At 43.5% G+C, this 22,755-nt stretch overlaps 1 protein-coding gene across 1 annotated transcript in view; it reads right to left on the reverse strand.

The window, feature by feature from the left end:
* M6PR (mannose-6-phosphate receptor, cation dependent) overlaps positions 1–22,210 on the reverse strand; it is a 200,174-nt gene extending 177,964 nt beyond the window's left edge. The window contains exon 1 of the mRNA XM_069650571.1: positions 22,124–22,210. The gene's annotated coding sequence lies outside the window, so the exon portion shown is untranslated. The remainder of the gene's footprint in view (positions 1–22,123) is intronic.
* Positions 22,211–22,755: the final 545 nt, after the last annotated feature.

The raw sequence follows: 22,755 nt of genomic DNA on the forward strand, positions 1-22,755 counted from the left end.
GGCACACTTCATTCCGCTAAAAGGCTTACCTTCAGCTTCAGTACTAGCCAGAGAATTCCTTGAAAACATTGTCCGGTTACACGGCTTCCCGTCGATACTAATCTCTGATAGAGGAAGTCAGTTTATTTCTCACTTTTTGCGTAGTTGTTGTCGGTCAGCTCAAATCGATGTAAGACTTTCAACCAGCCATCACCCCCAGACCGACGGGCAAACCGAGAGAACAAACCAGACTCTCGAACAATATTTACGATGCATGCTACAACAGTCTGAAAGCAACTGGAAGGACATCCTTTAGATAGCTGAATACGCTTACAACAATTCAGTTCATTCGGGAACCGGGAAGAGTCCCTTCTACATCTTGTATGGAATTCATCCTCGAACCTCCAACCTCGACACACCTCAAGATCTTGGAACACCCGCCGTAGATCAGTTGCACTCTGTTATTACCCAAGCTTTCAAGGAAGCGACTGCACATCTACAACAAGCTAAAGAAAGGTACAAAAAAGGAGCAGACCAACACCGAAGCGATGCCCCTCAATACCAGGTTGGGGATCAAGTCTGGTTGTCCACCAAACATTTATCGCTAAAAGGACCTCGCACCTTCAACCCCAAATACCTGGGACCATATTCAATTACGGCCATAATTAATCCAGTGGCCGTTAAATTAGATTTGCCAACCCATATGAGAATACATCCTGCGTTTCACGTATCTCTTTTGAAACCCATGCAACCTGGAACCAGACTGACCAGACCTCCAGAACCCATTCAGGTGAATGGAGAGCCCGAATTTGAAGTTAAAAACATTTTGGACTCCAAGATCATCAAATCAAAACTATTCTACCTAATCGACTGGAAAGGCTATGAACCCCAGGAAAGATCCTGGGAACCCTATGACTATGTCCATGCTCCTCGTCTAGTCAGGAAATTCCACCGAACCTTTCCCGATAAACCAAAACCCCCGGGGAGGACAAGTTTGGGAGGGGCCTTGAGGGGGGGGGGTGCTGTCATGAGCGCTACTCCCGTCCCCGGAAGCAGGCTCATCATCCACACCCCCGGTTCCAGCAGACCCCTACAGGGGCCCTTTGGACCATGTCCTGGCGCCTCTGGCGCCAGGCTCATAAGGTACCACAGTCCCGGCACCATGGGCGCCGGGCTCATATTCTTAAAGTGTGCAGTAGTGATTGGGTGGACTTACCTGTGGCAGACCATGCTGCATACTCACCTAGAACAATCCAAGCTGGGTGAAGTCCCAGCCACTGGCTGGGAGGGACCAATCCTCTGTTACAGGAACTCTTTTCTTACCTGGGTGAGGCTGGAGGAAGAATACGCACCAAAGCACTTATCCACTATTTAAACCACGCCCGATAGAATTCACATGCTTCGCGTTATTCTGCAACAGCAGCAGGACGCTCACCGAGTCGGCTCCTGCATTCCAGGTCCAGACACACCCTCAGCTTCTCGAGCAGCAACCTGTGGATGAAGAAAAGGCACAGGAACATCTACTCACCAGAATTCAGCCACAAGAGTCCAGTCTCCGACAACCTGCAAATAAAGACATAAGGTTAGAAAACGGGCAACACACTCGCAGCTGCGCTCGCTTACCTTATCCATCCGTGATCACACCGGAGTTCACCGCGGCCTTCGCTTCGGCAGCATCCCAGCACCTGGAAGACAAAAGACATTATTAGAGGTGCCCATTTTGAAGTGGCCACAATTCAGTAATACTTACGCGCTTCTTCACGCGCAGCAGCGGCAGCATCGCCCTCAGCATTTCGGCACCTGAAAGGAAGGAAAAGACATTATCAGAGGCGCCCATTTGGAAACAGCCACAATTCAGATATACTTGTGTGCCACCGCACGTGCAACAGCGGCGGCATCGCCCACAGCATCTCGGCACCTGAAAGACAGAAAAGGACATTATAAAAGGGTGCTTCTTCAGAAGCGGCCTCAGATCTTCTATACTCGCGAGCCTCTTCTTGCACAGCAGTGGTGGTGTCGCCAACAGCTCCTCGGGAACCTGAAGGACTATTACAAGCCACAAAAGGACACTGAGCCTAAACACTGAAATCATCCAGTGACGTAACTGGATTCCACGCGCCCCTGCACCAGAAGCAGGATGGAGAGCTCGGCTTTACTAAACCAAAAGGTGAGAGTTCGTGGAGACCAGTCGAGAACCAAGAAGTGGGAAAAGCAGAAGATTGGTGGGAGAACTTATCCAACCAGCTTGTAATTACCCCTTTTTCTTCCACCTGCAGAAAACTCACCTTACAAGCCAGACAGTCAATATTCGGAGGTCCTGCCCAGAGCGTCTTCCGAGTTCTACGCCTCATCATAGTCATAGAAGCAACTGTAGCAGTCCAGTTTGGGTCAGCGCCTCTGTGGGAATCAGGTGAGCGTTACAGTCACATATCCTTCTCGCCAAATTTGGCAAGTTTTCCATAATTCCTGCCATAACATTCTGGCAAATTAAAGTAATTCCCACTATTCTTTATGGGCTAGAAACGGGGCCACCCTTCGCCTCCAGCACATTTGATAAATGGGAAGCAAAATATTGGAAGAATGTATTAAATTTACCTATATCATGGCTGCGTTATGAAGTATGATTGACTCCTTTGTCATCCATATTCAATTGGAGGCAATGTTCTTTAAGGAAATGTTTAATATCTATTCGGTCAGACTCCCTTCTTACAATTTTAGCGAACTACCTATTCAGTACTGATCAATCCTTTGTTCAAAGATGGTTGTCAGTATATAAGGTTTTGACTCAAGCAGACATTACCATCGAACTCTTGATTCAAAATCCTGATAAGGCTAAATTACAAAATCAGCCAAACAGGGTGGATTGTGAACCATCAGACATGCCTTTCATATAACTACGCCTCTAGCCAACGTTTTCCTCCTCACAAAAGATGTACTACAATAAATTCTCTCTCGAAAGCCCCATCTTCTAAATATAGAAACTTAAATTCTACGCTTTCGATTACATATATGGGAAACCAAAGATCTTCTTTGCATGCGAAAACTAATATTGCCTACTCTGAACGTGTGTCGCTTTTGTCGAATTGTTGAATGTCCTGAAACCATAGAGCACCTTATAACTCAATGTCCTAAATTAAGTAGTCAGCGACAACTGCATTTTCATAAGTACAGTTCAACTCTTTCTATGTATGATACCAACGAATGTAGGGACTACATTTATGGCTCGACGCATTTGGGCCTCCAAGTCGCAACAGTGAATTTCCTACTTTCTCTACGCCTAGAATGCCCCAAATCTGAATACTTCTTGCTTCTATTTTTGTGATAAAATTGAAAAAAGTCAAACTGTATTAGTCCTAATTATTTCCTAATAGGATTATATGCAGCGTGGTAGCATTTGTCTTGTTTTGTTTTAACTTTGTTGCATCATTATCATATTGGTTCATATGTATGTCAACAATTTTATAAATGGTCTAAACCTTGTATGTTTACATTTTAAATGATATTTGTTTTGTTACTATGTATATTGAAAAGTGAATTCAACTAAATCAATTATAAAAAAAGGTCAGATAGGACAGATTCTAAGGATATTCCAAAGGTTAGGCTTGGCACACATAGCAGTGGACTTGATGCAGTACTAAAGTTTCATCTGTCAAGAGAACACCCAGACATGGGCTATGGGGCATAGGGGGGGGGGGATTAGGTTGTAGGAAAGGCTACCGGAGAGGGGAGAGGAGGTGTGGCTTTCAAGGCTGGGGAAAATAATGTTTCAGCATGAGAGGAGTGGATCATCAAGCAAAGCACCAGCATCCAGTGAGGCACTTGGTGATCACAAAGGACAGCTGAAGGGTGAATTGGTAGGGGGTGATGGGAGGATGTTACAAGAATTCAGAGAGATAGGTTTAGGGCAATTGGCAAAGTCCTGAGTTGTACTAGTGACCTTCAAACTACCAGAGTCACGCTATGTCTTTTTTGTATGTTAATGAGTATAGTGTTTCATGGATGCTGCGATGCAGTAATTTAAAAACACATCATAAGCTGCAAGCAGTTATCGGATGCGGCTGGTGCATGTTGAAAACCCCTCAGCCACTGTTTTTCCTCAAAGCTATGAACTCCCATGATTTATTAGTTTACTGCCCTGCAACATCAGCTTTGTATTTCCAAAGAATTCTTGCTCAGAATCCAGCATTTACTACTACAGACCAAAATCATTTCACTCTACTTGGAGTCTGTTATTTGGCTGTATGACCCTTTTCAACTCTACCTACCAACAATAAAAAATAAATTAAAAAGAATTTTTAAAAAAAAAACGAATTTTAGCTAGCATTTTGATAAGTTTGCCGGCTGCATTATACACTCCATTGCTATGGTTTCTGAGAAAGAACAATGGGCTAAGAAAGAACAATGGGCTAGAGCCCATTAAGGTTTCCCCCCTTACTTTCTTGGATTACTGGGCCTATTCAATATGGATCAAACTGAGAACAGGTGGTCTTCATCATAGTTAGATAATGAAATAGGTTTTTAAAAAGTAAACTCCTCAGTTAACAAAACTATTATCACCTAGACAACTTGAGGACTTCACTGTTGCACACTGTACTGAACTAGTACCAATACAAAAACACGCTTGTGCCAAATACATTCTCCATTAAAAAAATTATGATAGAAAACCAGAAAATATGTGACCCACCTGTGATATCAAAGGAGGCCGTGCATGACACTAAAGCCACCAATTATCACATCTCAAGAACTGGATGTACAGTAAGCTAATGCTCCCAACGGCAGAATAAAAGTAAAAGTAGCTCAAGAGAAACAAACATTCACTTTCACAAAAATCCCCAAATGTGAGGTTCTTTGTGACAATGTATTATGTCCTATCGAAAACCTTTCACATCTACCTTGTTCTAAAATTATATTCAGATGTGCCATTTTGTGTTACTTACAGTTAAGGGAGTCCCTCTTCTAGACAATCCCACCAATATACTGCACTCACCAATAAAACCTTTCAAGAATTTGTATCCTCATGTAAATCATCAGGCTTCCTATTAGTCATATGAAAAAATATTCAAAAAACGATCAAGCGCCACAGCCTCTACTACAGGGACACATTTCAAGTTGCAAGCTATTGGTGAGGCATAAAACATCACTCGACACCTCAATTCTACACATCCACAAAGCACACCATTTCTTACTTGCCAAGAGTTAATTATTACAAGTGAGTGGCTAGTATGGAGTGTAAACATTGAGCCCTGCTCTACTACATTTTCTAATATGCTACAAATATAACCTTTCAGAATGGAATCTTTCCTTCCATCCCAAAACAAGAAGTGGTTAGTGCCCTGCTGAAAAGAGTAAATCTGCACTCGAAAGATACTTTCAACTTTTGTTATATCTTGAGTTAATTAAGATGCTAGTGACATTTGACTCTTGGCATGTGAGGAAAGGTGTGCATGCCTAGAATGGGGGGGCAAGTGACTTTATTTATGGTTGGCAAGTAGCTTGCAACTTTAATTTATACCCCCTGCAATAAGGGGCTGGTCTCCACACTGCACCTACTGAATCATAGTACATCAGCTCCAATTATTTATAGACTCTTGGGGATGAGCCCCTGAATGCAGAAGATACTGATCTGAATAATTGGACATGAACAAATTTAGCAGGGAGTGGCAATCCCTAAACGTCTACCAGATGTGACGTTTCTCCCAAAATACCGTAGAAGCAGTTTTCGATTGATCAGTGAAATCAAGCCCTGCTCTCACTTGTGACTGGGCAGGGCCCACATTATTAATTGCTAAAAGTCATGCTTGCACACTCCCTGCATGGATCAAAAACAAAGAAGTGAGAGCACCAGAACCGAGATGTGCGTACAGAATCTGAGACACTCTGTTACTAAAGAAAATTACTGACAACAGAAGGACAACAAGATAAATGCAGACACTAGGAAAGGAACATCTTCTTGTCCAAGTGCCATAGTTTAAGTGTTAATGCACCCTTCGGCAGCAGAGCTGTGCCTCAATTAAATAGACTTCACCACGACTTAGCTTCTGTACTTCTCCCGATCAAAAGTAATTCTGCAACTCTGCTCCGACACTACTAGACCTTCAGGACAGCTGGAACCCCATTCTTGAAAGCTTCGACAGCCAATACATCTGAGCACCAGGCAGCATGGCCGGGTAAAACGCTAGGATAATTGACAACCAAAGTGAAGAGAGGGTCCCTGGAATGCCCCTCTTGACCCCCCCTATAAGCATGACAGCCCAAAGAGCCAGAAATGCAAGAGGTCAGTCACTGTTTGGCCAGCCCCCCGGAGGGCCAATGACATCCAGATACGCGAACAGATATCCTCTCAGACAACCAGTCAAACCTTATGCAGCAGAGGTCTTTTTGGTTACAGGTGCCTCACTGGATCATGGATGGAGGTGCCTCACTAGACCTAATCGACTAATGACAAATATCTAACTGTGCTGACGTAATTAGAGAAGCACGACATAGCAAGGTTAAGCAAAAAAGCAAACTTGCATCCCTGCACAAAGTTATATGAACATAAACGTGCACACACTAATAAAATGCTTACACAGTTCGGTAGACAGACAGACAAAAGCCTTTATTATTTCCCCCTCAGCCAAATTCCAGAAAAGCAAGAGATGCAGAGCAAGCTTGCAGATGCTTATTGCAATAACCATATGGAACTGCAGGATCGTATAAGGAACCTGGAAGAACCAACATACTACTACCTATAAGAAGAACAGTACAATATAGACATATAGCAATTATAGCTTGACTGTAGCAGAATTACATGAAGCCACAGGCCTCATAACGAGAGACAAAGGTTTGATTTCCTTACAAGAAACCTGGTTAGTTGAAGATGTGGGCATTGAGGGTTTCTATGTCTTGCAACAACTTGCTGAATATAGAAGGGTGGGAGGTCTGTTGATAGCATGCAAAAAAGATTTTTAAGGAATGTATTCTGTTATCAAATAAAATCGAAGGTCTCTTGGTGGTTAGAGTCCTGATCAATGATAATTTGATTTCCGCACACTGGGTTATAATCACAGTTTATTGGAATCCAGTGGTCGCTGTCCTCTGTCTTTCTTCAGCATCTCTGCGATTTACTGGTTTCAGTTCGAACACAATTTCCTCTAGATTAATTGATAATATTGGGTGACCTCAACTCGCAGTGTGTTGGCACAGACGTATTTCTGTTTCCGTTTTTTAAACTGTAAAAAGGTTTGTTTAGACCAAATTAATCAAATAAATAACCAATATAAGAACTGGGTTAGAAGCCATACGTTCATATTACTGCAAAAAGATGGCGAAGAAATGTTGGAGGTAATATCGCTTCAAAATTCAAAGAACTTCTGGTCAATTATCAACTCGGCACAATCCTCTAGTATTCAATCCCTAGAGTCATTGATGAAAAGGCTTGGGTGGCTCATTTTCTGAAGGTTTATGCCCAGATTATTTCAGAATTTGATTACCACCAGCAAGACACAAATTGGACTCTGCAATTTGATATTGAGGACATTGAGAGTTTGATAAAGAAATCCTCTAATTCAAGGGCACCTGTGCCGAACGGCCTATCAAACTCAGTTCTAAAAAACAACTCTTATATGGGCCCGAATACTGAAGATCCTGTTTGACAATAGTATTGTCTCTAAAATAACCCTGGATTCATGGAAACAGGCAATCATTATTCCGGTCTATAAAAAGGGAGATCGATCTTTGGCAACCAACTATAGGCCAATATCCTTATTGGATGCCGATGGTAAAATATTCAGTGGTTTAGTGCTGGTAGAACTGGAGAACTGGGCGGTATCTAATGGTATAATCCCTAGGGAACAGACAGGCTTTCGGAGAGGTCCATCAACCATTTTGAAAATATTAATTCTCACCTGCATTACATCAGCATCTTTTGTCAAAGCAGGCACTCCGCTCTTTGCTGCCTGGGTAGATCTCTCCCAGGCGTTTGATTCTATAAACAGGAATAGGTTGTGGTTCAAATTTAAAAAACTGGTATCTACCGAATGATCTAACATCCCGATATATCTTCATCAAGACTCTGCTCTCAGAGTTAGACTTACAAAATCTGGTCTACTATCCACTATTATCAAAACAGAGAGAGGGGGGAGGGGGTTTGTCAGGGGTGTCTTTTGGCTCCATTTCTGTTTATATTATTCATGGCAGATTTGTCTCAATGGCTGTTGGAGAAAGGTCTGGTGGCTCCAAGGTTTGGCGTGGGTAAAATATCATTGCTTGCCTACGCAGACGATATTGTGGCAATGGATCATACTCAAATCGGACTACAGCAGCTACTAAAAGCCTTATCTGATTACACAAGCCTTTATGACTCGACTATAAATCCAGCAAAGTCAAAGATTGTAATCTTTAAACATCCCAACAAAATAACCAAACCATATGCATGGCATCTCAATAATATGGTGGTACCGATAAAGAGGTTACCTATTTGGGGTGTCAGCTAGCATCTTATCCCTCCATGTAGCATCTTTTGACAACAATCGAACCCAAACATAGAAAACTGGGAGCGCAAATGAAAAGAGTATTATAAGTACTGTAAATTCTCCCTTATACCTCTGATAAAATTCTTTGGGGCGAAGGTCCTTCCATCGATTAGTTATGAGATAGTGTTATCCACAGTCTTTTGATGTAAATTGGGAAAAAATAGAGAGCCAGCTATGGAAAAATGTATTAGCATTGCCAAACTGTATACCAATTTCATGCTTACGATATGAGCTGGGTTCACTACTGTTTCTAATGTAATGGAAATGGTTAAGTCTATATAGACTCATTTTATGCCCTCAGAAAGCATCTCTTTATGTGGAAGCAGCAGATCAGATGAAAAAGAATGATAACATTTTTGAATAGACCGATTTCCTTCTGTAACACCACATTGACAGCGGCAGATACTCTAATCCAGAACCCTCTAACGGTAAAGAAATATCTAAGGCGAATGGATTGGATTAGAACCATTTCCAAGATATGAGAGACTAAACTATCGGCTTCTTGGACAAAAATTGATAAACCTATCGGATTTCTTCCAGCATAACTTAAAAGATCATCCAATCACAGAATAACATCAGACTGCTTAAGATTTAGGCTAACTCTGGTTCTTACTCTGGAATTGCAGCATATTCGAGACCCAATAGCCTACCCCTATAAACATCTGTGATAAATGTGAAGAAGGGGTAAAGCAAACTATGTTTCATCGGCTATAGAGTGTATGGGTACGTGGCCCTTGAGACAGAAAAGATTTCAAAGATTTCTGCATAATCAGAAAACTTTGAACTCTACTCTGTCTTGGGAAAGACTGTCACAAGGTCAAGAAATTTTTCTAACATGAAGTAACTCAGTTTTTTTATCCAATATTAATCTATTCGTAAATGTGACCGAGTTATTTTTACAAGGTTGAGGATTTATAATCTATTTGCTTATTTGGATAATTATGTTCATTTTCATTATTTCATTCTGTTTTGTTCTTTTATATGTGAAGAGTTCTTTTAAGACGATATTGCTGGGTTCTTTATTTTCTCTGTAAGAATGTTAATGTATGTATTATTTTGTCTGTATATAAAGTCAAACTTTTGACTAATATTACAATAAAAAAATGTTTAAAAAAAAAGCAAAGCAGAATTAGGCTGCACGAAGCAGCCAAAGTCAGAGACAAGCAGAACATTCCTAAACCTCCACGACAAGGAGCCACCTGCAAAATAACAGAATAAATCCTCACTAATTGCAGGCCAGAAAGCTCACTTTGCAGTCTTCACCCACGTGGTGCAGCCAAGCCGAACATGCCCAATTACTTGTGGTGGGAAAAGCAGCAGTTCCCAGCGAAGCAGACACAAAGTGATACATGTGTTTTATATTGTTGCAACCCTGCTGGTACTCTCGAAGGCAAAAGTGGTAATACTGATGGCAACAATGGAGACATCTAGATTCTCCTCACCTTGAGAAGGTGCATGGAGCACTGAGAACAGAGCTGGTTCCCAGGCCTGGCGAGGTCAGCTACAGCCAATCAGGGAACACAAATCCAGGGGTGGATGGCAGAGGGCAAGGGTCAATAGTAATCCTGTGACCCTGCAACAATGTAATAGGTAGTTTCTGGGGCAACGTTCAGGCAAAACCACCTGACATGCAAGGGCCAGTTAGAGAACCTCTATATGTGCCATCTAAAAGGTATTACCACCCCAACCACCCAATTGTACATGCTCTTAGGTTTTTGGGGAGGAGCCCCGACGTGTGATGTCGGACCTCAACCAAAAGGCCCGGACATCCGATTGCTGGAGAATTCCGTTTTTCCTGGAGAATTCCGTTTTTCCTGAATGATCCCCGTTTGTTATGGAAAATAAAGGGCAGGTCTAACTTGCCCTTGGGGGAGTCCTCCGTTTGTATAAGGGGGGGTTCATTGGGCCCTGGGTGCTCTGAACAGTGAATGCGCAGTGTGAACCCCGGTCCTCTCATACCTAATACAGAAGGGTCCGACGCGTGTTGCAGACCACTGGGTACCTGAATGCTAGATGGGAGTACTCTAGAGGTTCTGAACCAAAGTCTGCTTAACCAAACTGAATTCCATTTAACCTACCCTATTCTAACACAGCTGGGATTGCTTCACTGATCTTTCCTCTCCCAAAGCACGTCTTCAGAACAGTGACTTTACCAAAACTAAAGACTACTTTTCTAATGAATATTGGGGAAATTGTGTAGTCCCAGTTAAAAAATGTTAAAAAAGTGAAAGTGACATAAGCAAACCTTGAGCCATCTACGCTTATATATACACTCAACAACAGTCCTTGTTGTCCTTCTTTGATAATCAGAAGACAGTTAAGTGGTCCCTCTGGTATGCTTTACCGATAGCATTATAGTTTGTGCTTCAGGTAGAAAGCCCACTTTCTAAAACCCCACAGTAACCCCCATATTTAATCCAAAGCCCGACAGAGTGTGGCTCTGTGAGTTATGTGCTCTGCCTTAAGAGTCATTTGGACTCCCAATGCAGAGATAGCCCTAAATCCTCTTAGTCTCCAAGAAAGAGTGCCTAGTCTATGCAGTTTATATGGCTTGTTTGCCAATGTACAATAGTTCAGCACAGCGGAATGTTTTTTTTTTTTAAATTATGTTCTTTTTAGTTTGTAAACTAACATTGACAGCATAAAACATGTTTCTGCATGTTACAAAATATATAAAAAGTACAAGACAATACATCATGTGTCTCTTGACACAAAGTTCACTAAACTTCTAAAAGAATATTTGTAAGATTGCAGTCAGATAAAATTGATAAAGATCAGAGTAACTTATTTCTTTTACTTCCGAATACATATCACTCGCATAAGTGCATTATGAAAAAAACTGGAAATGGTCATAAAGAAGGTATAAGTAACAAAAATAGTTAGGTCATTGCAAAAGAAAACATTCACATCACAGCATACAGATAGATGAACATGGGAATCTTTGCAAAGCCATGAAGAATGAACGTTACTTAGTTATTTTACAGAATATGTTAAAGGATCTTTGCTTAAAACCTGTAGTTTTAACCGGATATGAATAAACTTAAAAAGCACAAGCATAAAACGTGGTATAAAGTGCATAGTGGTAACATTACATTAAATAGAAGCGGGTTCATAGCAACTGGTCATACACATTTGAAGCAATTAACTTATCAATTGGGTTTCTGAATAGATAGTGCAAGCTCTTCATTTATAATTGCAAGAAGTCAAGTTAACGAAGGGAACAAGCTAGTCCTGGTGCCCCACGTACAGGTTTATCCATAGCCACTCCCTTGAGAATTCAGTGAGGCCAATTTTATTCGGGCCAAAGATGTTAATTCTGTGTGGTTCAAAGAAATTGAAAAAATTACTCGATGTTTAGTAGTCTCTTTTTGGGATTGGGAGTTACAGAATCTACAGGCACCATTAGATGCCTCTTTAGTATGGGGGTGTCAATGTCTGATTCTTTCATAGGTCACCATGTGGTTCAATTTAAATCTGAGAAAAAGGTCACATGCCTTATTGCAGGGAAAGTGAATTAAGTAAGGTTGACGCAGCAATCTTTTGGTTGTAAACTGTACAATTTCCTTATAGCTGCGATATGTAGTTATACGTTCGACTGTTTGACACCAGTCTAGTTTATATAGTTTTTGAAAAAATGTTTAACATGGGCTGGTCTGAGTTGCAAGTCGTCAACATTTAGTGCAATTGCCTGAAACAGATGTAACATTCTGTCATGGTATTTTGGAACTGATGGAGGATTGCGCTCCAATATCATAGTACCAAGATTCTCATATAACAAGTTGGTAGGAGGAAACATCATTTTGGCAAAGTTATTAAGTAGTCGCAAATGACATCTTGCTGACAATGCAGAGACCCAATTGTCATTCGGTAGTCAGCGCGCCAGTTTCAGTTTTAGTTTTCATAAGGACCTTTGTATTTGGTCAAGAGCGGCATTAATGTTGTTCAGGCACATATCCAGTCCATAGAGGACAATTGCCACTACTTTCAAAATGTAAAACTCAATTAAAGGCAACAGAGAATTTGCAGTATTTACTGTAAACCATTTGCATCTCTACAAGTAAAGGAATAATTTTCTTGTGGAGCGCAAGCTTCCACATAGTTGATGAGTTTGAATCTCCTAAATCGTATACCAGATATCTAATCGACTTTGCACGAGCAACGTGGACTTTCATCAATAGACCATATAAAAGAAGATATTTTTCTTTTGAGCTTGTTAAAAATGATAATTCTCGATTTCTTCACATTAAAGTGAAGATTATGAGCCTGTGGATAAAGAGTGAAGAGATAGTGTTTGGCTTGTAGCCCGAATGGTGTGCGGTCAAAGATAAGAATATCACTCACAAATGCCAACCAGTGTAACTGTCTGTAGATTCCCAAATTTTGCCAGGAAACTAATTCCTTGGCACCAGAGCTTATCAATATCGCACAAGTACAGTTTGAATAGGGTTGCGCCTAAATTGCAGCCCTGCTTTACACCTATGCAGGTGGATATTGGCTGAGTTATGGCACCGTGTTGGTTGATTTTAACCAAGTAGTAAGTATTCTGGTGCAGTTTAGCTATTAAGATGATCAGTTGTGGAGAAAAGCCACATATGTACATGTTTTCCCATAGTAGATTGCGAAAAAACACAATCAATAGCTGCTGAAAGACCGATGGAAGCCATGAATATCGAACCAGAATTACATAATTTGCTTTTAGCAAGTAGATGGGCCATGATGGTGGCGTTAGCAACTTACCCATCTGCCTGTGAAAGCCAATTTGAAAATGGGAAAGAATTTGATTGTGGCTTTTCATCTCTCTTAGAGGCAGGATAGAAAAAACCTTGGCCGAGGCATCCAATAATGCAATTGGGCGGACATTTTCCGGATCAGCAGTGTTACCCTTTTTGAAGACTGGAACAATGATGGATTGGAGCCAGGATCGTGGCAGAGTAGTCGAAAGATATAGATTGTCAAATTGTTTTAAGAACGGCAGCTCAGAAGCTAAGATCCTTTTTAAGCACGCATGGATGGATGCCATCCGGTCCAGCGGCTTTCGAGTGATTGAGCCTGGAGATAGCCCATTCTTCATCTATGGCAGACCAAGGACAGAGAGTGGAATTAAGTCCAAGGGAGTTAGGTAACGTTACAGGATGGAATTTTGACAGCATTTGAAATTTATTGGTGAAATAGTTTGTGGACAGATCAGCAGATATTGAAGAAGAAAAATCATCATGATGCTTAGAAGAGACTTCTCTTAAAATCGTCCATACAGATCTTCTGTCGTTGCGACATAGAAGAGAAATCATCTTTTGATTGAGAAGAATATGTAGGCAGTGTTTGATATCTGAGCAAGAATTTCTATAGGAGTCACAAATTGCTTTTTTGTTATGGAGAAACGACACAAGCGGTAAGCTGAGTGATTTTAAGTATCTTAGTGACTTGTTTTTTAGACGTTTTAATGATCGAATCTCCGTGCTATGCGCAAGAGCATTTAGAAGATGCGTGTTCCTTTGTTAGATTGATAAGCATAGAGTTAATTATGTGGTTGAGCCGGTCTTCAGATTGCTGAGTGGACAGTTGTTTAATGCCAGCGTGCAAAGCAGCTTACAGCTGTTTGTCGATCATGGCAATTAGCTTGTCACACAGATGGAATGGCATGTTCTATGACCGTAAAGATAACTAAATGATCTCCAAGACCAGGATTTAAGGTCAGAACTGGTTTACAGAGCCCTAATAGGTTGGTGGATACTGCAAAGAAGTATATGCAGAAACGTTTGGAGCCGCTATGCCATGTAAAATGAGAGGCTAGAGTATAGAAATAGCCCATTGAGCTAGAAAATCAGTCCATAATTGGACTGTGGTAATGGGGATTGAATTTAGGTCAATGGGTTGCATGGATCCGGAGGGGGGAAACAGATAAGCAACAAGCATTAAAATCACTGCCCAGGATAATCCTGCAATTAGGGTTAAACAAAAGTGCATGTTCAAATATCCACGAGAGATGGGACAATATTTTGGTGAGTGGGATTGCAATAGAGGGAAATTATTAAGTAGGGTGTCCGGGGAGTATCAGCAGGGGTTATAATGGCTAAGATATATGGCAAATTCATGAGAATTTTCGATGAAGCCAAAAAGCCATTATTCACTAAAATAGCAAGGTCTCCATAGGGCCTTCACAGAGTATGATATGAAACCATTTATATGAAAGCTTTGAAGTTTCATAGTTTCCTGCAATAATACAATATGATAGAAAATTGGTTAGTGGAGGAAATGGAGGTCAGCCATGAAGAGAAGTTACAGAATCTGCAAGAGTTCCATGAGGCGATCAATAGAAAGAATGGGCTACGCTAGCATGGTTGGTTCCTTGACGGTATTAAGACTGTTTGCCAAGGGTGCCAGCCACGACCAGTCTTTAATGACATTGGACAGAGCTGCAAGTTGTGCAATCACTGAAGGATCAGAAAGATGTGGTTACAGGGACCTACTCCCCCAGTATCTTCTCTTGCTAGTGTGCACTATGTCCCAGTTTTACTCCTGTAGCCCCACAATTTGGCCTGAGCTAATCGTTTGCCTAAGCTTCCAGGCCAAGATCTTCCCTCCCTTGCTACCCTCCTCAAAGTGCTTTACCAACCTCCTCAAAGTATCTTTGTTTTGAACAAGTCAAGGATAACTTGGCCCTGGCCGTCTCCATTATATTAATCTGCCTCCTCACCACCTCCAGTGCCCTAAAATCTTTACACAAACCTGCTTCCCTGTACTCCACCTCCCTAGATTACAACTCCTGGTTAAGCAAATGGGTCTGCTCCCTCCTAATCCTTTTGAGCGCTGATGCATTGGAAATCAATATTCCCCACATTTATGCCATCTGACTTTCTATGGGACCTGGTCAACCGGATTGTTGTTAATAAAAGTCCATTATAGCATGATCTGTCTCTTTGCACACAGTTGAGTCCCTCAGAACGGACTTGGTAAGCTTCCATTGCCTGAGCCTAGGATCCCTGGACGGCATATTTAGAACCAGGGCATATACTACCCATTTCAACCTTTAAGATTAAGTCCCTTCCAAACCATAAAAAGTCTATTCTTGAGTACATCCACAAAATTTGAACCTGGGTTGGGAGTCGAAACCTCGAATCTTCCCTAACGTTATAGCACACTCGGATTCGAGTTAAATTGATTCTGTTATTGCTTCTCTTTAGGGTTTTTACTCCATTGTTACAGATTCCTGGGTGTTGCCTTCAGGGTTCTACACAATCTTTGGGGTTTCTTTTCAATGTTTTCCAAATAAACAATTACTTTTTTATTTGTGTTCTTTGGATTTTGCAACTGATTAAAATTAGAGTATTAGACCTCGATTGGAGCTAGTCAAAGATGGCTAGTAGACAGAGGTAAACTATTTGTTTAGGGGGAGAATTTTGGAGATCTGCTTTAGTTATTATATATCTGTGAGCTCCATTCCCCCCATCAATAAAAAGTCAGAGATCCCATCTTAGTATCGGGATCAGAAGAGGGGGTCGATTTAGGGATCTTCCTGATCCGTATTAGTCTACTCAGATCACACACAAAAAGCCGACCGGTTTTAGTGGTGTAGCAGTAAGTGTAACCACTTTCTTCAGGGCTGGAGACTCGCACTAGATGTGTGCAATCGGATTTCTTCTGGTTATTGACTAAAATTGAAGTATTCAGGAATAGGAGGACGCCCCAAAAGAGCTGTGACAACTCCCGCCTATCAGGGTAGTGGAGTCAAGCTTGTATTTTCCTGTCTCGAAACCAAACATGTATCTTGTGTACCTCCCAAAGCGCTAGTAAATCCGCTGTAGTGAATCCGTGGTCCTATACTATTCTTGAGTACATGCAATGAGATTGCGAAAAAAAAGTATAATCCCTCCCGGCAGGATGAGCATGCAGCCACGTTTCGATCAAGTTGGAGTCTGCCAGCTGCTTGAGTAGATCCCCAGATGGTCTCAAACCCCCCTCAGTACTGCCCCTTGGTGGCGCTCAGTTAGGGTCCATGGGCATATTAAAATCTCCAGCCAATATTATGTAACCAGTTACAAATGCTATTAGCTCCCCTGGGGTGGAGAGGAGGAAGTCATTCTGTCCAGAAAGCATCCTGTATTTTGATGCCAGGGTCACCCGTACCCCCCTACACCTCCAGCAGCCCAGATACAAATATGTATTTTCCCTCCATGTGCGCCTTGACCCGTCCTGCCTGGAAGCGGGCCTTCCTTTCAATAACCACCCCCTTCTTGTTCAGACGGTAGGAGAAAATCTGATGTGGGAGTATGCACAACTGCATCCTACCCAAGTCTACTCTTTCAGATAGTTTCCTGTACGAATGCTATATTTACCTGTTAATGCTTCAACCTTTGGAGCAAGAGGGTATGCTTCCTGGGGGAGTTCAAGCTCCTCACATTACGTGTCATATACAGTAATTACATACCCCCAAAGATCGATGAACAGTGCTTGCCGTCCTCTGCAGCCCATCCGGAACAAGTAACCCCTACCCCATGCCCGTGGTAAAAAAAAAACCATCCTCCGCTTCCAACCAAAATGCAACCCTACAACATGAACAATAAACAGTTTTAATCTACCTACATTCCGTAGGAGTGTATGAACAGTTGGGTCCATAATCGCCCAACTTGGAGAAAAGCCCCCCCCCCAATGGCCGAGCCCGCCGCCCCTCTCCCTGGACGTGATGCTCTCCCCCACCCCACCAAAGCTCTGTTCAGCATGCCTAGCAAGCATCAGGCACTAGAGGAGAGGGAGCCCCCTCGATGCCAGCATCACCCTGTGGACCCCTGCATAGTACCCCTCCCCCATACAAACTTCCAGCCTCTGTCACGGTCTTCCTCCTGAGTCGGTCCCAGCGTGATGCCCAAGACCTTGGCAGCCTCTTCAGACGCCATACACGACCATTGCTTCCCATCCCAAGAGAAGAACAAATCAGAGGGGAAAGTCCACATTTACTGGATTTGTTCCTGCCGTAGCTTCCGTGTAATAGGACAGAAAGCTTGCCTTTTCTGGAGCGTTAAAGCAGCCAGGTCTTGGTAGGCGAGGAGCCTCTGATTACCATGGGTGATTTCCCCTTTTGCCTTGGCAGCCCTGAAAATGCTCTCCTTGACCGTGTATGCGTGGAATGTCATTAGTATGTCTTTCGACTGTCCGCGGGGTCCCTTCCACACAGTGCTAACCCTATGCACACTTTCCAGCATGATGATTTCAGCTGCTAGTGCCAGGGATGTTTCTTTAAAAACATCAGAGAACCCATGCCCTCAAGTCCTTCCCTTCAGCATTGTCCTACAGACCTCCTATTCCTAAGCCTGTTCTCTAGGTCTTCAATGGTGGTGATCAGCTATTCCATACCTTGCCTGGTCCCGGCTAGCTCACCCTCAGGTGGATGACATCCTCCTGCAGAGTTTGCATCGAATCTTCGGCATGCCTCTGTCTTGTGATGATTTGCCTGCGGTCTTTGGAGAGGTCTGACAGGGGTTTCCGCATCACCTCCGTCGCTTCTGAGATCTCTTTCTTGACCACCAAGTAAATTTCATCCTTGAGCGCTGACATGCACTCTAGAAGGACCTTCTTGGCGAGGAGCACACCACCGGCCCCATTTAAAACTAGGTCCGCAATCTCCACTCCCGTCGATCCAATGTCCTTCTCCAAACAGGAACAGTGTTAGGAAAGATTCCATTTATGTGTAATTTTCCCTCCATTTGTCGACCCCCCAAACTTGTTGCTTTTGTGTGGCTATCCTAATTTTTGGCAATGGATCACAGCCTTCAGCTGCGCTCCCCTGGGCTTTTGCTCACTGGTTATGGGGAAACAGACACGTCCTTCAGACTGTCCGTACTGGGAAACTATGTTTCCCTTAGTCTTTGACTATGTTGCCATTCTTGGTAACTTTTTAACAGTGAACAATGTACCTTCCTGTGCGCTGGGGTCCTTTTTGTTTTTATGGACTAGACACCCTCAAAGGATTTTTCGGTGATTGTACAGGCTTGCCTGGGACGAACTGGTGGCAGCAGTTACTTTTTAGAAGTGTTTAATTCTTTTTACTGAATCACATTGCTTTTACTGGATTTGGTTCAAGACTGCGGCCAGGTCCGAAAATGGCCAAGCCTCAAAGTCTTTTGTTCTGTACCATGGCCATTTTGTCCCTTGCATTCACCCAAGTCGAGTAATGAGAATTTTCCTTATTTAGGCATGCAGCCTACCGTGAAAACCGATATCGTTCGCATGTCACATGTGTGTGCAAGAAGCGGGTTGGGACAGTCTATTCCCAATCCACACTACTGGTGCCAGGATGTCTGGAGTGCCTGAATGACTGGGACCACCGTGGACTGCAACTGGTCCATGACTGGGATGTGTGCATGCGACCGGATCTTCGATTGGAAGACCTCAATTTTGGTGCGAAGCCAATCTTGGATAAAAGAAGGGGCTCTGCATCCATTCCAGGTCGATCTAGTTCTTCCCGAACTACAGAAGGAGCCACAAGAAACAGACTTGTGATTCCACCGGAGACAGTGTAGAAGTTTTGGCACCCTTTGCCCGCTGTTGTCCTGTCGGACCCCTGTTTTCTTCATCGATCAAGACGGCCTGTCAGGGCGTTTTGCCCCTTTGGAGTAGTGGGAACAACTACTCTCAGCGGTCCGATTACCTGCCAAAGGAGCTCCTTCGGAAGTGTTCCTGGGCTATCCAGTGAACTGTCCAGCTCTACCTCAGGGTATCCTGCAGAATCCCATCCGTCTCGAGTTGAAACCCGAGACTTGGAACATCGCTTGCTTGTGGTCCTGTGCCCTCTCCCACCAACTTTTGCAGGCCTAGAGCCTCCAGTCCCCGAAATGGGAGAGTACATAACGCTGCACACATCTGTGATACCCGCGTCCCTACCTGTTGGTGGTGGTCCCTGTATGTGTCTTTCTGACCTGCTCTCCTGTGCCCTGAAGCTTGTTGCACTGGAATTTTCTTTGTATCTCCTTCGGAAGCTGAGAAAAGACACCTGTCCCGTCCCGGAGCGCCGCAAAACTGCAGACTCAAACCTACTAGGGACCGCGACTAAACTGGCAAAGTTTGGCCCGGACTTGGCCGAGGGTCGGTGAGTACTTGCATCACTTACATGTGGCCTCCTGGAACAACTGATCTCTTTTACACAAATATCCCTAAAAAAGTATTCGCTTTAGGCTGGGTTAGCCTGCGCTCCCTAGCTATTCTCACCTTTTGATAACGGCTTTGCCGCCAAGGGCAGACCCTACTCTAATAGCAGGAACCAATTCTTAATCCCCTCAAGCCCCTTCCTGACTTGCTACTGCTCTCCCAAGAAGACCCACTTTTTGTTCTGCCTGCGCGATCGTGCGTTTGTACGCGCAAATGTACTGTTGAGAACAAGGCTCCCCACTTCTTAGCGTTGGACTCGAAAGTTAGGGACCGACTCAAGAATTGCCCAATATTCCTAGTGTGTTAACTCACCATTATGCGTACAGATTGTGGCTGCGTTTTACTTATTTGTCGCATTAGAAAACATATTGTATTTATGTTATATGGTAGAGTATTTTGTGTGGTAACTTTTTATTAACTGAAGTTTACTTGTGTCTATTGGTCCGACTGACAAATGAATAGATATTTTTCATATACACTTGTCTAAGAGTAATTTGGGGTTCGTTGCTGTGTGCGCTCATTGTGGGCTTCCCATCACTCCCAGTCTTGACTGCCTGCTAAGCTACGGGGATTGGTCTGGCTTGTCCAGAAGTTTCCTGTTTCACTAAAACCAAGGGTGGCCTCCTAAACTTCTACCCACCAGGTCAAAGTTTAGAAATCCATCTTAACACACTGGTTGCGAACCAGAGGGACCTAACTAGCCTGATCTAACCCCGAGTCATGCGCAATGACATGAAGAGAGCCACGGACACCACTGGCGCAATAGTTGTTCCTCACCACACCCCTGACAGCAAATATGGTGGGCCCACAACTAATCCACCAGTGATGCTTACATCACAAATAGCTGGTACAGTGTGGGTGGGGGGGCGCTCCTCACTGTCAGGCATTCCCCTGAGAAGGGGACCTTCCTCCAGGACCCTCACAGCTTAAGCTCCTGGACAGCCCAAATCTCCTCTCCGCTCACCTCTTCAGTCACAGAGCTCAACCGCACACCTTTCCAGTAGCCTCCTCTGTCCCAGCGCTCTACTACAGTGTCCAGTGTGTTGACCATGTGGCTCCTTGAGTGTTGGTGCTGGGCTCTCATTTTGTTTGAGTAAAGAGTCATCACGCAGCATGAAGCCCATTAACCACGCGGTAGAAGGGCTTCATGCTGGGTGATGATTCTTTTCTCAGTAACCAAAACGAGTGCTGGTCACTGCAGTCCTCCTCCGGTTTCTGAGTACAGAGACATCAGGCAGCTCATTTAGTCAAAGGCTACGCGGTTAAAAGGCTGACTGCAGGTGTCCGTATTTCAGTTCAGAAAAAAGGAGAGATAATGCAGTTTCTTTTTCCAATCTTAAATGCTAGCACCTACAGGTAGCCCTTTAACTGTGCAGCACTTTGGCTACCTGCAGTGTCAGCATGCTGGGGCTAGTTGGGGGTTAGCCCCAGCAGGACCCTGGCTCGTGAGACCTTTTGGGCAACTGCCAAGGCTTCACCCGGCCCACTTAAAGCCCTGGTCTCTATCAACCATGTTAAGTGTGCTTTCATCGTTAATTACCTGTATGATTGCCCTATTGGAACTGCTTCCTTCAGGCCAAAACCGCCTAGTGGAAGAAAGCGAGTGCAGGTCTGCATTGCATCAACCCATTTGGAATTTTTCATTCAGAGGCCAAGGGTTCCATGTAATTTAATCTTCAAGAAAGAGCAATTTTGCAACAAATGAGGGATGATACGGTCTCGTTAGAAGACGTTATCAACATAGGTAGACTGTGATAGGTTGCATGTGTAACATGGGTTTTTTTCACTTTTATTTCCCTTAAGAGTGTTGGTAAAGTCGTTTTTATTGAAAACTTTGTGGTTTTCGGTTCGATCCAGTTTTCTGTGGCAAGTCTGGTCATCCCATGTTTGGAGGCTGGACTTCTTTCCCCCCCTTGTGCGGGCTTCAATCTTTCACCTGCCCTGCCTCCGAGCTCTCTTTCTCTCTATACACGCACACACACGTTTTAAAAGGGGAACTAGAAACATAGATCGACAAACTTAAGTCAATAACTGAAGTCGACGAAATCATCGATTGCCATAAGATATAACCGTAGTGGGCAATAACGTAGTCAAATTGTTCATGTTTTAATATGTACTGGACTGCCCACTCCCAGCCTAAGTGCTCCGACTTACTGTCAACTCAACCCTGCAAGGGACAACTTCAAAGGAAATAAAGGATGTCATGTTTCGGGTTTATCACATTCTATCGTGTCCAGAAGAGACTAAAACATTATCGAGAGAATAACACACGTGTGAATTAGGTCACACATCTTCCTCCACTACTACACAGAGCACGACTCCCACGGCGACCTTATGTGACACAACACAAACCGTGACAGGTACTTAATCCTGCAATAATGCTCGGAAGAATGAAATGTGCTGTGCGCGCACCTCTATAATGACCGCACCCATCTGAACATGACTTTACTGGCGTCATATTTGCCTCAGAGTATAACGCGAGCTGCACTTACCCGCACTTCCTACTCCTCCAAATGGGGAAATTATAGTGCCCAGTTCTCGTTTCCCATCAGAGGAAAGGACCTTAGCGTCGCCCCGCCCTCGTCATCACGAGGATTGCACGCTCGTCGCGCCCGGGAACTCACGTGGCCCAGGTTGCGCACTCCATCGACGTGCTGTCTGTGCACGGCGTGGCATGAGCGCGCGAAGGCTGGCGCAGCCTCGTGGCCGACAGAGGGAAGGAAGGCGGGAGTTTAATACCGCCACATGGCCGAGAGGTGATAAGCACTGTCATTCTTTGGTTAACAACCGATCTTGCTCAACGGTAAGCCTTAAAGCTATGCTAGCTCATAGCAGTTTCATTTTTTATTTCAGTGGAGCTGAGTGATTTGTCCCAGAGGAGGGATATTTCACTGTATTTTTGGATTTTATTTATTTGTTGGCTATTTATAAAGCACCTATACATCAAATGGTGTTTCAAGTTCCAGAAGACAAATGGGGGTGTACAGGGGTAAAAAAAGTAATAGTGTTTCTACTAGGCCTTGTGCCATTTGGATTGTGCAAGTGCTGTAACAAGAAGTGCAGGGTGGAGGGGAGGTGCCAGTCGGGGTGGAAGGGTAAACATCCTAGGGTGGGAGGGAAGTGG

Source organism: Ambystoma mexicanum, chromosome 3p (assembly GCF_040938575.1).
Source record: "Ambystoma mexicanum isolate Mex_15411 chromosome 3p, UKY_AmexF1_1, whole genome shotgun sequence".
Classification (NCBI taxonomy): Eukaryota; Metazoa; Chordata; class Amphibia; order Caudata; family Ambystomatidae; genus Ambystoma; species Ambystoma mexicanum.